Genomic DNA, 16,315 nt, shown 5'->3' on the forward strand with positions numbered 1-16,315 from the left:
CCAGTCCAAAAGCCAGCTCTATTCAGACTTACACACCCCCGGGAGGTATGGCAGGGTGATCCTCCTCTCCCCACCCGGGGACAATATTTTGCTCCAGGCTGAGGGGATCCTGCAGACCCACCGAGCCGTGCGCTTCTGCCAGTTAAAGAGGCAGCACTTCATTTCTTGCCCTAAACAAGCAGAGAAAACGCAGAGGTTTCATCTTTAAGACACAGAAGACAATTGCTTCTTTCATTGGAGGAGAAGGTGTGGATAAATTTGGAAGGAAAAACTAAAGTAAAACAATATCAAAGGCACAATTATATATTTATTAGAGGTTGGTTAGTTACTGGAAGGTGGATCGTGAGCCTTCAGCGTTGCCAGGGACTTTATTTCCCTTGCCAAGAGAAATAAACACGTAGCTACCAGCAGCCTGGCTAGAATTTGGTACTGAGTGTTCGTACTGATGTATGCCTGTGTGACGGTCAATACTAAGCTTTGACTATAATTGGGATTCCATGAATTTATGTGTGACTGTAGTAGGAATCCCACCAATCACGTATATTTGTGTTTGCATGCAAAACTAGCTGCTCCCTAGGTCTAAATGGAAATAATCATATGCTACATGCTAGGGTTGGTGAACTTGACCATAAGCAAATATTTTAGGCTTTGCAGACCACACACTATCTTTGTCATATAGTCTTGTTTGTTTTTTCCTTCTCTTTTCCTTTTTCTCTTTATTGTTTTTAACAATACTTTAAAAGTGAAAAAAAAAAAAAAAAATCAACTCGCAGGCCACACAAAATCATGCCAGGGGTCAGATCTGGACCCCAGACCATAGTTTGCTAATCTCTGAAATAGAAGTTTGTATATAATCAGAGGGGTTTATCTTCCTTTCTAACTATTCTATGACTTTAGTGTGAAAATGTGTTTCCTCTTCATTTTCTAATCCCTTTTACTGTGCCCTCTAAGACTCAGCTTGCCTGGACACCTGACCATTTGTTTTGTTTGTTTGTTTGTTTGTTTTGCGGTACTCCGGCCTCTCACTGTTGTGGCCCCTCCCGTTGCGGAGCACAGGCTCCGGACGCCCAGGCTCAGCGGCCACGGCTCACGGGCCCAGCCGCTCCGCGGCACGCGGGATCCTCCCGGACCGGGGCACGAACCCGTGTCCCCTGCATCGGCAGGTGGACCCTCAACCACTGCGCCACCAGGGAAGCCCAAGAGTTCACTTTTATAGTTGTAATTCCAATGTTATATAGAAGTTCATTGAACAACTTCAGCAAAAGACATCAGAGACTCAAACTAGGATTATGTAAGTAGAAATGAGAAAAAGTAAAGTCAACAGAGAGATACTGTGAATGTGGAATAATCAGGTTTGGCAACTGGTTGGATGTAGGGAGCAAAAAGAAATAATTAAAATGATCCCAATTTAGAACTGGCTGACTAGAAGAATTATAAATAAATACTAAAAGCTCGTGTTTTTACAGAAGGGATGAATTCAGCTTTGGACATGTAGTCATTCATCAGGAAATCCATGTCAAAATAATCAGCTGGATGTATACTAGTGTTGAAATGATTACCAGTTGTGATTTTGATTATAGGTTAGCTCTGCCTACAACGTTAATCAGAGATGTTTTTTATGACTTGGAGATGACGTACATAAAAGTATACGTTTCAGAATTCTGTGCAATGTGAGGAAAATATCCTCACAGACGAGCAGTCAGGTTTCAGGAGACTGAAAAAATAAATCAAAGGTCCATCACTTCTGAGCATTCTTTAAACTGAGAAGTTTACTTTCTTTTTTTAATTTTGTTTTGTTTATCAGTTTTTAGACTTCAGTAACCCAGATTTTTTTTTTAATTTTTATTGGAGTCTAGTTGATTTACAAGGTTATGTTAATTTCAGGTATACAGCAAAGTGAATCTGTTATACATATACATATATCCACTCTTTTTTAGATTCTTTTCCCATGTAGGCCATTACAGAGTATTTTCTTTTTTTTTTATTTTAACATCTTTATTGGAGTATAATTGCTTTACAATGGTATGTTACTTTCAGCTTCACAGCAAAATGAATCAGTTATATATATACATATGTTCCCATATCTCTTCCCGCTTGCGTCTCCCTCCCTGCCACCCTCCCTATCCCACCCCTCCAGGCGGTCACAAAGCTGATCACCCTGTGCTAGCGGGTGCTTCCCACTAGCTATCTACCTTACGTTTGGTAGTGTATATATGTCCATGCCTCTCTCTTGCTTTGTCACAGCTTACCCTTCCCCCTCCCCATATCCTCAAGTCCATTCTCTAGTAGGTCTGTGTCTTCATTCCTGTCTTACCCCTAGGTTCTTCATGACATTTTTTTTTCTTAAATTCCATATATATGTGTTAGCATATGGTATTTGTCTCTCTCGTTCTGACTTACTCTGTATGACAGACTCTAGGTCTATCCACCTCATTACAAATAGCTCAATTTCGTTTCTTTTTATGGCTGAGTAATATTCCATTGTATATATGTGCCACATCTTCTTTATCCATTCATCCGAGGATGGACACTTAGGTTGTTTCCATCTCCGGGCTATTGTAAATAGAGCTGCAGTGAACATTGTGGTACATGACTCTTTTTGAATTATGGTTTTCTCAGGGTATATGCCCAGTAGTGGGATTGCTGGGTCATATGGTACTTCTATTTGTAGTTTTTTAAGGAACCTCCATACTGTTCTCCACAGTGGCTGTATCAATTTACATTACCACCAACAGTGTAAGAGGGTTTCCTTTTCTCCACACCCTCTCCAGCATTTATTGTCTCTAGATTTTTTGATGATGGCCATTCTGACTGGTGTGAGATGATATCTCATTGTAGTTTTGATTTGCATTTCTCTAATGATTAGTGATGTTGAGCATTCTTTCATGTGTTTGTTGGCACTCTGTATATCTTCTTTGGAGTAATGTCTATTTAGGTCTTCTGCCCATTTTTGGATTGGGTTGTTTGTTTTTTTGTTATTAAGCTGCATGAGCTGCTTATAAATTTTGGAGATTAATCCTTTGTCAGTTGCTTCATTTGCAAATATTTTCTCCCATTCTGATGGTTGTCTTTTGGTCTTCTTTATGGTTTCCTTTGCTGCGCAAAAGCTTTGAAGTTTCATTAGGTCCCATTTGTTTATTTTTGTTTTTATTTCCATTTCTCTAGGAGGTGGGTCAAAAAGGACCTTGCTGTGATTTATGTCATAGAGTGTCCTGCCTATGTTTTCCTCTAAGAGTTTGATAGTTTCTGGCCTTACATTTAGGTCTGTAATCCATTTTGAGCTTATTTTTGTGTATGGTGTTAGGGAGTGATCTAATCTCATACTTTTACATGTAGCTGTCCAGTTTTCCCAGCACCACTTATTGAAGAGGCTGTCATTTCTCCACTGTACATTCCTGCCTCCTTTGTCAAAGATAAGGTGACCATATGTGCGTGGGTTTATCTCTGGGCTTTCTATCCTGTTCCATTGATCTATATTTCTGTTTTTCTGCCAGTACCATAGTGTCTTGATTACTGTAGCTTTGTAGTATAGTCTGAAGTCAGGGAGCCTGATTCCTCCAGCTCCGTTTTTCATTCTCAAGATTGCTTTGGCTATTCAGGGTCTTTTGTGTTTCCATACAAATTGTGAAATTTTTTGTTCTAGTTCTGTGAAAAATGCCAGTGGTAGTTTGATAGGGATTGCATTGAATCTGTAGATTGCTTTGGGTAGTAGAGTCATTTTCACAGTGTTGATTCTTCCGATCCAAGAACATGGTATATCTCTCCATCTATTTGTATCATCTTTAATTTCTTTCATAAGTGTCTTATAATTTTCTGCATACAGGTCTTTTGTCTCCTTAGGTAGGTTTATTCCTAGATATTTTATTCTTTTTGTTGCAATGGCAAATGGGAGTGTTTCCTTAATTTCTCTTTCAGATTTTTCATCATTAGTGTATAGGAATGCCAGAGATTTCTGTACATTAATTTTGTATCCTGCTACTTTACCAAATTCATTGATTAGCTCTAGTAGTTTTCTGGTAGCATCTTTAGGATTCTCTATGTATAGTATCATGTCATCTACAAACAGTGACAGCTTTACTTCTTCTTTTACAATTTGGATTCCTTTTATTTCCTTTTCTTCTCTGATTGCTGTGGCTAAAACTTCCAAAACTGTGTTGAATAAGAGTGGTGAGAGTGGGCAACCTTGACCTGTTCCTTATCTTAGTGGAAATGCTTTTTTAGTGGTAAAAGTTTTTCTTAGTGGTAAAAGTTTTTCACCATTCAGGACGATGTTGGCTGTGGGTTTGTCATATATGGCCTTTATTGTGTTGAGGAAAGTTCCCTCTATGCCTACTTTCTGCAGGTTTTTTATCATAAATGGTGTTGAATTTTGTCGAAAGCTGTCTCTGCATCTATTGAGATGATCATATGGTTTTTCTCCTTCAGTTTGTTAATATGGTGTATCACGTTGATTGATTTGCATGTATTGAAGAATTCTTGCATTCCTGGAATAAACCCCACTTGATCATGGTGTATGATCCGTTTAATGTGCTGTTGGATTCTGTTTGCTAGTATTTTGTTGAGGACTTCTGCATCTATGTTCATCAGTGATATTGGCGTGTAGTTTTCTTTCTTTGTGACATTCTTGTCTGGTTTTGGTATCAGGGTAATGGTGGCCTCGTAGAATGGGTTTGGGAGTGTTCCTCCCTCTGCTATATTTTGGAAGAGTTTGAGAAGGATAGGTGTTAGCTCTTCTCTAAATGTTTGATAGAATTCGCCTGTGAAGCCATCTTGTCCTGGGCTTTTGTTTGTTGGAAGATTTTTAATCACAGTCTCAATTTCAGTGCTTGTGATTGGTCTGTTCATATTTTCTATTTCTTCCTGATTCAGTCTTGGCATGTTGTGCCTTTCTAAGAATTTGTCCATTTCTTCCAGGTTGTCCATTTTATTGGCATAGAGTTGCTTGTAGTAATCTCTCATGATCTCTTTTATTTCTGCAGTGTCAGTTGTTACCTCTCCTTTTTCATTTCTAATTCTATTGATTTGAGTCTTCTCCCTTTTTTTCTTGATGAGTTTGGCTAATTGTTTATTAATTTTGTTTATCTTCTCAAAGAACCAGCTTTTAGTTTTATTGATCTTTGCTATTGTTTCCTTCATTTCTTTTTCATTTATTTCCGATCTGATTTTTATGATTTCTTTCCTTCTGCTAACTTTGGGGGTTTTTTTGTTGTTGTTGTTCTTTATCTAATTGCTTTAGGTGCAAGGTTAGGTTGTTTATTCGAGATGTTTCCTGTTTCTTAAGGTAGGATTGTATTGCTACAAACTTCCCTCTTAGAACTGTTTTGCTGCATCCCATAGATTTTGGGTCGTCGTGTCTCCATTGTCATTTGTTTCTAGGTATTTTTTGATTTCCTCTTTGATTTCTTCAGTGATCACTTCGTTATTAAGTAGTGTATTGTTTAGCCTCCATGTGTTTGTATTTTTTACAGATCTTTTCCTGTAATTGATATCTAGTCTGATAGCATTGTGGTCAGAAAAGATACTTGAAACAATTTCAGTTTTCTTAAATTTACCAAGGCTTGATTTGTGACCCAAGATATGATCTATCCTGGAGAATGTTCCATGAGCACTAGAGAAAAATGTGTATTCTGTTGTTTTTGGATCGAATGTCCTATAAGTATCAATTAAGTCCATCTCGTTTAATGTATCATTTAAAGCTTGTGTTTCCTTTATTTTCATTTTGGATGATCTGTAAATTGGTGAAAGTGGGGTGTTAATGTCCCTTACTATGAATGTGTTACTGTCAATTTCCCCTTTTATGGCTGTTAGTATTTGCCTTATGTATTGAGGTGCTCCTATGTTGGATGCATAAATATTTACAATTGTTATAACTTCTTCTTGGATCGATCCCTTGATCATTATGTAGTGTCCTTCTTTGTCTCTTCTAATAGTCTTTATTTTAAAGTCTATTTTGTCTAATATGAGAATTGCTACTCCAGCTTTCTTTTGGTTTCCATTTGCATGAAATACCTTTTTTCATCCCCTTTCAGTCTGTATGTGTCTCTAGGTCTGAAGTGGGTCTCTTGTAGACAGCAAATATATGTGTCTTGTTTTTGTATCCATTCAGCCAATCTGTGTCTTTTGGTGGGAGCATTTAGTCCATTTACATTTAAGGTAATTATTGATATGTATGTTCCTATTCCCATTTTCTTAATTGTTTTGGGTTCATTATTGTAGGTCTTTTCCTTCTCTTGTGTTTCTTGCCTAGAGAAGTTCCTTTAGCATTTGTTGTAGAGCTGGTTTGGTGGTGCTGAACTCTCTCAGCTTTTGCTTGTCTGTAAAGGCTTTAATTTCTCCATCAAATCTGAATGAGATCCTTGCTGGGTAGAGTAATCTTGGTTGCAGGTTTTTCTCCTTCAACACTTTCAATATGTCCTGCCAGTCCCTTCTGGCTTGCAGAGTTTCTGCTGAAAGATCAGCTGTTAACCTTATGGGGATTCCCTTGTGTGTTATTTGTTGTTTTTCCCTTGCTGCTTTTAATATGTTTTCTTTGTATTTAATTTTTGACAGTTTGATTAATATGTGTCTTGGCATATTTCTCCTTGGATTTATCCTGTATGGGACTCTCTGTGCTTCCTGGACTTGAGTAACTATTTCCTTTCCCATATTAGGGAAGTTTTCAACTATAATGTCTTCAAATATTTTCTCAGTCCCTTTCTTTTTCTCTTCTTCTTCTGGAACCCCTATAATTCGAATGTTGGTGCATTTAATGTTGTCCCAGAGGTCTCTGAGACTGTCCTCAGTTCTTTTCATTCTTTTTTCTTTATTCTGCTCTGCAGCACTTATTTCCACTATTTTATCTTCCAGGTCACTTATCCGTTCTTCTTCCTCAGTTATTCTGCTATTGATCCCATCTAGAGTATTTTTAATTTCATTTATTGTGTTGTTCATCATTGTTTGTTTCATCTTTAGTTCTTCTAAGTCCTTGTTAAATGTTTCTTGCATTTTGTCTATTCTATTTCCAAGATTTTGGATCATCTTTACTATCATTATTCTGAATTGATTTTCAGGTAGACTGTCTATTTCCTCTTCATTTGTTAGGTCTGGTGGGTTTTTATCTTGCTCCTTCATCTGCTGTGTGTTTTTCTGTCTTCTCATTTTGCTTATCTTACTGTGTTTGGGGTCTCCTTTTTGCAGGCTGAAGTTTCGTAGTTCCTGTTGTTTTTTGTGTCTGTCCCCATTGGCTAAGGTTGGTTCAGTGGGTTTTATAGGCTTCCTGGTGGAGGGGACTAGTGCCTGTGTTCTGGTGGATGAGGCTGGATCTTGTCTTTCTGGTGGGGAGTTTCATGTCTGGTGGTGTGTTTTGGGGTGTCTGTGGACTTATTATGATTTTGGGCAGCCTCTCTGCTAATGGGTGGGGTTGTGTTCCTGTCTTGCTAGTTGTTAGGCATAGGATTTCCAGCACTGTAGCTTGCTGGTCGTTGAGTGAAGCTGGGTGCTGGTGTTGAGATGGAGATCTCTGGGAGATTTTCACTGTTTGATATTATGTGCAGCTGGGAGGCCTCTTGTGGACCAGTATCCTGAAGTTGGCTCTCCCACCTCAGAGGCACAGCACTAACTCCTGGCTGCAGCACCAAGAGCCTTTCATCCACAGGGCTCAGAATAAAAGGGAGAAAAAGTAGAAAGAAAGCATTAGTAGAAGTAGAAAAAAAGAAAGAAAGGAGGGAGGGAGGAAGGAAGGAGGGAAGGAAGGAAAAAAAGAAAGATAAAGTAAAATGAAATAAGATAAAATATAAAGTTATTAAAATAAAAAAATAACTATTAAGAGGAAAAAAAAACCCAAAAAAACAAACAAAAATGGACGGATAGAACCCTGGGACAAATGGTGGAAGCAAAGCTATACAGACAAAATCTCACACAGAAGCATACACATACACACTCAGAAAAAGAAGAAAAGGGGAAAAAATCAGAAATTTTGCTCTCAAAGTCCACCTCCTTAATTTGGGATGATTCATTGTCTATTCATGTATTCCACAGATGCAGGGTATATCAAGTTGATTGTGGAGCTTTAATCCGCTGCTTCTGAGGCTGCTGGGAGAGATTTCCCTTTCTTTTCTTTGTTCTCACCGCTCCCAAGGTCTGAGCTTTGGATTTGGCCCCGCCTCTGCATGTAGGTCACTGGAGGGCGTCTGTTTTTCCGCTTAAACAGGACGAGCTTAAAGGAGCCGCTGATTCGGGGTCTCTGGTTCTCTCTGGCCGGGGGGAGGGAGGGGCACGGAGTTCGGGGCGAGCCTGCGGCAGCAGAGGCCAGCATGACGTTGCACCAGCCTGAGGTGCGCCGTGCGTTCTCTCGGGGAAGTTGTCCCTGGATCATGGGACCCTGGCAGTGGCGGGCTGCACAGGCTCCCCTGAAGGGGGGTGTGGATAGCGACCTGTGGTCGCACACAGGCTTCTTGGTGGCGGCAGCAGCAGCCTTAGCGTCTCATGCCTGTCTCTGGGGTCTGCGCTTTTAGCTGCGGCTCGCGCCTGTGTCTGGAGCTCCTTTAAGCAGCGTTCTTAATCCCCTCTCCTCGCGCACCAGGAAACAAAGAGGGAAGAAAAAGTTTCTTGCCTCTTCGGCAGGTCCACGTCCAGACTTTTCCCCAGACTCCCTCCCGGCCAGCCGTGGCGCACTAACCCCCTGCAGGCTGTGTTCACGCCGCCAACCCCAGTCCTCTCCCTGCGCTCTGACCAAAGCCCGAGCCTCAGCTCCCAGGCCCGCCCGCTCCGGTAGGTGAGCAGACAAGCCTCTCGGGCTGGCGAGTGCCGGTCAGCACCGATCCTCTGTGCGGGAATCTGTCCGATTTGCCCGCCCCCCCACCCCTGTTGCTGCGCTCTCCTCTGCGGCTCCGAAGCTTTCCCCCTCTGCCACCCGCAGTCTCCGCTCGCGAAGGGTCTTCTAGTGTGTGGAAACCTTTCCTCCTTCACAGCTCCCTCCCACTGGTGCAGGTCCCGTCCCTATTCTTTTGTCTCTGTTTATTCTTTTTTCATTTGCCCTACCCATGTACGTGGGGAGTTTCTTGCCTTTTGGGAGCTCTGAGGTCTTCTGTCACCGTTCAGTAGGTGTTCTGTAGGAGTTGTTCCACGTGTAGATGTATTTCTGGTGTATCTGTGGGGAGGAAGGTGATCTCCTCGTCTTACTCTTCTGCCATCTTCCCAGAAGTCTCTGTTGGGGCATTGTTAATGCAACTAGGACTCAGAGTACATCCTAGGGAATGGAGGCAAAATAAGTATTACACTATACAAAGTCAAATAGCTGTACATGGTGGGTTGGGTAATGAATTGCTCATCTCTTCTTCAAGCTGTTTGCATTATAGCTGTTTGTGTGTCGTTATTTTTGGAGAAAACTTTATTAAATTATGAAGTAACTGCTATAAGCCCAGTGGTATGTTCTTACAAGTAACATGTAATTAATTCCACACTGGTAGAGTGAACAACATTTTTGTTTGATGTGTCACAACAGGTCTGGGTTACAAGGTATTTCAAGGGAAAATAGCAGTTACCAAATTTCATATTCACTCTATTGCTAATCTTTCTTGATCCCAGAAAGGCTTCCTCCACTACTTTAGCTGTTCTGATTCAGTGGCCCAATTCGATTCTCTGATATCATAGGAATGAATTTGGACCTATTATGAGATACAAATTTTCCTGCGTGATTGATATTTTATTGTATAGAAAATAACCCAACTTACACACTTAGTGGAGTTTTTACATCAAAAAGTTGACTGAAAATCCTAATTTGTGCATAACAGTCATTACATTTTATACTGAAAATACACTGTGGATGCACATGTCTACTTTCTAAAAAAATAATCAACCCAATGACCAAATGAAGAATAAAAATTAATGTGTGTCCTATAAAGAAATACATCTCAAAGCACACCTGATGATAAAATGAAATTTTAATGGATCAAAATGTAAACACTTTCCTTGCCTCTTCTTGATGGAAAGGTCTCCTGGAATTTCAATGCAAAATTCCCTTGATAACTAATTATTATGAAGCAAATAGGCTGCTCACAGGAGTCGAATATACTGAAGCATGTGTTCATTCCTGTCTTGTTATTAGCCTCTTGTGGTGCAACTAAATATTCAAATGAGGGACTAGAGCCAGTGTTTACTTCACCTTTTGTTAGCACATTTGGATATAATGTAATGCCAATGAGAACAAGGTAGTGAATTTACTCCTGGTATATTACAGAGTTCTTTATTCTCTTCCAGGGCTGCTGTCTTTTAATGAAGGAGTAGCATCATTTTATAGAATTTTAAAAATCTACAGCAGATACAGTCTTAAACATTATCTTAAGATATAAGTGAGAAAATTGAGACACAGAGAGAGGAAAAGACCTTGCTCAAGGTCATCCAATTATTTAATAGTGATACCAGGTGTATTAGTTCTCTATGGCTGTGTAACAAATTACCAAATATTTAGTGATTACAACACTCTCATTTATTATCTGACAGTTTTTATAGATCAGAAGTCTGGGCACAACATGACTGAGTTTTCTGCTCAGGCTTAAATCAAGGGGTTGGACAGGATGCAATCTCATCTGAGGCTTGGGACTTCTTCCAAACCCAGTGATTACTGGTAGAATTGAATCTCTTATATCTATAGGGCTTGGTCAGTATTTTCTTGCTGACTGTCAACCAGGGGCTTTATCAGCTCCTAGAGATCACCTGACATTCCCGAATATGTGGCTCTCTCCACAACAAGGCAGTTTGTTGACTTCTGCCACCTCTGACCTCTACACCCTCTTTTAAAAAGGTTTACCTGATTAGGCCAGGTCCACCCCTCTCAAGGGGAGAGGATTATACAAGGTGTGTACATCATGGGTAAAAATCTTGGGATTCATCTTCAGTTCTGCATACCAAACTGAGTCTGGAACAGGGGGTTCCTCATTCCCTATCCAAGTGTTTTCATCTTTATCAAGAATGACACATTAACCCAATTCATACCTCCGTACATCCTGGTTTTATTCAGAGAAGCCAAAATTTAGAGACAAGCAGAAAATCATCTGAAGGCATTCCAGTTCACTGAAGTTAGACAACTGTGTATCAATTCAATTGTCTGTATGCAAATTCTTTTTTAGATCCTAGTTTTTAAAACATAATTATGGTTCCCCGAGTTGTCATAAAATTGATATGAAGCTACCTCACCTAGGATCAGTGAATCTGAAAAGCATACCTGAGATGGTCTGTCATCTGACTGTCATGGTCACTCAGGTCAGGCATCACCTGCTTTCTTCAGATACTGCTTTGATCAGACTGTAGTCCAGGACTTTACTGTCTACAGATGAGATCAGAGAAGAGTAGACTTGAATAGAAGTTGTGGCAGTAATAGATGGGGTCTCAAAACTACAGGCACAGTGAACTGTAGTGACTCTCAAGTATCTGCAGGCATGTTACAAATAGGCCATGAAATTCAGCTTTCTGTAGGCTTTGATCAAAATCAAAAAACCTCATCCCAGGAGGCAATCTGGTGTCACGGGTCATACGCGGAGTCTTAAACTCTATCAGCATCTGAACTTCTGCCAAAATGCTTTAGGGGAAAAGTGATTTTTTTCTTTTTTAGAAAGAGTTCCAGACTGGAATATTCCAGAGGTTCATTTCCATCTAACAGATTTTGGTTAACTATGTGATATTTGGGTAATCATCTAGATTATCTGTGCCTCTAATTATCTAAAAGTGAAGAAGTATATCTCACAATATCAACATCTGTGTTGAATTCTCCCCCTACATCAGAATATCAACTGGAAATTTAGCATTCCTCCATTGTACATTATACATGACCTTCCACTAAAGAGCTGCTCTCTACTCCTGCAAAAATGTGTGTTCTTTACCAGCCGCCTTGCTCAACTTTGTTACAAACGCTTATTAATTTGGGGAAAGCCTCTCCTTTCTGCTATTTCTCTGTTCTCGTTCTTTTCATTAGATGTCATGCATCCCTAGACCTTCACAGTCCATTCAACTGGTCTAATGTTAAATACGAACTTCTATTCGGTGACTTATACTTGTAGGTTCCTAACATTTTCTGTGGCTATTTCTATGACTCAGATGTAATTAAAGTCTATCTTCTACCAGTTATCACATGCTTAAAACACATTCCATGGGTACCACTGCCATTTCCCAACTCAGCGAAGAGAAACTTGGGTATGTGTGGTGGTAATGGTGATAGGTTTCTAAGAAACAGCCCCAGATTAGAGCTGTACCATCATTTCATAGCACTGTGTAGTTAAAGGACATGATACTTTGCTGTGATATATAGAAAAATAGGGTAAAATCAGATGCATTTCCAGATCTTAGAGAAAAAAAGACAAATGTTACCTTTTCAGTGAGAAAATTATTTTAAAAACGATAAATACAAGATTAGTCCCTGAAACATTAGTAACTTACTCTTAAAAATAGTTTTTAAGTAGTGTAGAGTGTTTTCTAAATCTCTAAATCAAGGTCAGGGTATCTTTAATCCTTCTAATATTAATCAAGTTGGTCAGGTTGTACTTCAAAAGGACATGAACAAAATACAACTAGGATGGTTACTCAATTTTTATGGCGAGCAGTTACATTTAGCTAGTTATAAAGGTTTAGACTATAAATATATATTTATTTTAAATCATATAGAATTACCAATATTTGACTATTTTATTTACAAAATAGCAATTTCATACAGTCTAATAAAATTCATAGAAACAAACTATCATTAAAGAGGACTATAAGGGGGATAGTTTGAAAATGCTCCCTTTTATATTGGCATTAAAATAGTTTTCCATTTTGTAGTAGCAAAATTACAATTAAAAATTTTATGCATTCGGTAGTATTTAAATGGTGAATCTCTCCATCTATACTCTGAAAATGTTGCTATTTGGCGTATAAAGTTAAGAATAATATACATGTATAATATCATCTAAGTTGCTTTTGAGAAAACTACAGGCAGTCATTAGTCAATCAGTTTATTCATAACCTCTCCTTTCTGTGCAGGTATGTCATGAATATCTTCTCTTCATTCCCTTTTGTATGCCAGATGTATTATAGCAAATTATCCTGAATTGACATGGGATTAACTGCAATGTTCCAGTTTTGGCTCTCAAGTTATATGGCAATACAATGATATTTTAAAGGCAGTAACACGTTTTCTTTTTTTTTTTTTTTTTTTTTTTTGTGGTACGCGGGCCTCTCACTGTTGTGGCCTCTCCCATTGCGGAGCACAGGCTCCGGACGCGCAGGCTCACGGGCCCAGCCGCTCCGCGGCATGTGGGATCTTCCCGGACCGTGGCACGAACTCGTGTCCCCTGCATCGGCAGGTGGACTCTTAACCACTGCGCCACCAGGGAAGCCCAAGTAACACGTTTTTATTGAGTGTTAACATCTACGTATTCAGTGATTCATCTTTGGTGGACTCAGGAAACAATGAATATTATGGATCAATAAATAAAGAATTTATATCGAACTCTGGCTAGTTATGAGTATTAAAGGTTAAGAATCTATAAGCTACCCTTTAAAAAACTTCACTTGATACAATTTAATATATTCAGTTAGTTTCTGTTCTATTGATATCAGCAATAGTGCAGTAGACTAGACCACCTAGGAGAAACAAAACTAAAAAAAACTAAACAAAACAAAGAAGGAATAAAACAAAGAAAAGAAAAAGGAAAAAAATCATCATCATCAACTGGCCTGCTTGTATTACTTGGTCTTACTTAGTTTTAGTACTACTAAGAAATGTTTCATTAAATTATATTCTGGATTCTATCATAAAAATGTATTTCTTTCAGCATTCAACATTTAATAGAGACTTACCAAGTTTTTTTTTCTCTGTGTCAGGCAATACGCTAGCAGGTAAGTATTCAACGGAAGAAAAGCACTTGATTCATGCTCTCTAGAAACTCATCATCTGTTGGGGAGACACACCCAATTGATAGGAAACACATAATAGCTTTGCCACTATAAATCAATAGCATTTGGAAGGAGCTGTATTAGGATCCTAAGGAGAAATTATGAGTACCCCAAATGCAGAAGTAGGAGTTGGATGTTGAGCTTTTTCTCCCTTGTGGAGTAGCAGAGCTCTATCATAACCCCATAGCTTCATCATTGAGCTGGCCCCATCGCACACTGGGATGGAGACCAGGCCAAAAGGTAAAGTGAATATGAAATACTGGCCTCAGGTTCATACTTTTACAAACCCTGAAGAATAAAATACATAGACCCAAATACATCTCTAGTTATCATGGTACCAGGTCCCCTGTAAATATTTCAGGATGTTGAATCACTGGACTAGTAAACTTACAATGATCAACAGACAGGATTAATTCTTACCAGAATAGTCCTAAGCTTATTTAAGTAGATACTAAGGGAACCGAAGAAAATCTAAAGAGCACGTATCAAGCCTGAACATTGTAATCTCAAAGGTTAAAAAAAAACAAAACAGGGAATAAAAGAGTATTGGATCCTTAAAAAGATTCTGCAACATACAAATAATTAAAACAAAACATTCGTAAAACAACACATTTTAAAAACATCTATAGTAGGAAACAAACAGACTGAAGCTTCAGTTGATTTAACTTTATTTCATGTTAATTCTATAAAGTTGAAAAAATTATGTACATTATAAAATTAAAATACAACATAAAATATGATTGAGAGGGAAATAAATTTAAAAAAAAGAAAGTTGGAAGAGAAAGAACCTGAGTCATCTAAGAGCCTAACCAAAGAATTAAACAATACAGAAAATGAAGAGCATAACTGCTACTGTAAAAGAGGTGGGGAAATCAATTATATAGAGTCTATAATAGAGGGACTTTCCCTTAAAGAAGAGGAATTAGAAAACTTGATTAAAAGAATTAGACAGCAGACAGGGGACCTTGAAGATGGCGGAAGAGTAAGACGCGGAGATCACCTTCCTCCCCACAGATACACCAGAAATACATCTACACATGGAACAACTCCTACAGAACACCTACTGAACGCTGGCAGAAGACTGAGACCTCTCAAAAGTCAAGAAACTCCCCACGTACCTGGGTAGGGCAAAAGAAAAAAAAAGAAAAAACAGAGACAAAAGAATAGGGACGGCACCTGCACCAGTGGGAGGGAGCTGTGAAGGAGGAAAAGTTTCCACACACTAGGAAGCCCCTTCGCGGGTGGAGACTGCGGGGGGCGGAGGGGGGAGCTTTGGAGCCGCGGAGGAGAGCACAGCAACGGGGGCGGAGGGCAAAGCGGGGAGATTTCCGCACAGAGGATCGGTGCCGACTGGCACTCACCAGCCCGAGAGGCTTGTCTGCTCACCCGCCGGGGCGGGCGGGGCTGCGAGCTGAGGCTCTGAGGCTTGGGTTTCGGACGGAGCTGGCGGCTTGAACATAGCCTGAAGGAGTTAGTGCACCACGACTAGCCGGGAGGGAGTCCGGGGAAAAGTCTGCACCTGCCGAAGAGGCAAGAGACTTTTTCTTCCCTCTTTGTTTCCTGGTGCATGAGGAGAGGGGTTTAAGAACGCTGCTTGAGGGAACTCCGGAGACGGGCGCGAGCCGCGGCTAAAAGCACGAACCCCAGAGACGGGCGCGAGCCGCGGCTAAAAGCGCGGACCCCAGAGACGGGCGGGAGACGCTAAGGCTGCTGCTGCCGCCACCAAGGGGCCTGTGTGCGAGCACAGGTCACTCTCCACACGCCTCTTCCGCGGAGCCTGTGCAGCCCGCCACTGCCAGGTTCCCGGGATCCAGGGACAACTTCCCCGGGAGAACGCACAACGCACCTCAGGCTGGTGCAAAGTCACGCCGCCTTTGCTGCCGCAGGCCCGCCCCGCACTCCGTGCCCCTCCCTCCCCGCCGGCCTGAGCGCGCCAGAGCCCCCGAATCAGCGGCTCTTTCAACCCCGTCCTGTCTGAGCAAAAAACAGACGCCCTCCAGCGACCTACACGCAGTGGCAGGGCCAAATCCAAAGCTGAGCCCCTGTGAGCTGTGAGAACAAAGAAGAGAAAGGGAAATCTCTCCCAGCAGCCTCAGAAGCAGCGGATTAAAGCTCCACAATCAACTTGATATACCCTGCATCTGTGGAATACCTGAATAGACAACCAATCATCCCAAATTAAGGAAGTGGACTTTAGGAGCAAGAGCTATGATTTTTTTCCCTTTTCCTCTTTTTGTGAATGTATATGTGTATGCTTCTGTGTGAGATCTTGTCTGTATAGTCTTGCTTCCACCATCTGTCCTAGGGTTCTATCCGTCCATGGTTTTTTTAAAAAATTTTTTTCTTAATAATCAACTTTAATTTTAATAACGTTAGTATACTTTACCTTTGTTCTTTCTTTCTTTCTTTC

Source organism: Stenella coeruleoalba (assembly GCF_951394435.1).
Source record: "Stenella coeruleoalba genome assembly, chromosome: 10".
In the NCBI taxonomy this organism is placed as follows: domain Eukaryota; kingdom Metazoa; phylum Chordata; class Mammalia; order Artiodactyla; family Delphinidae; genus Stenella; species Stenella coeruleoalba.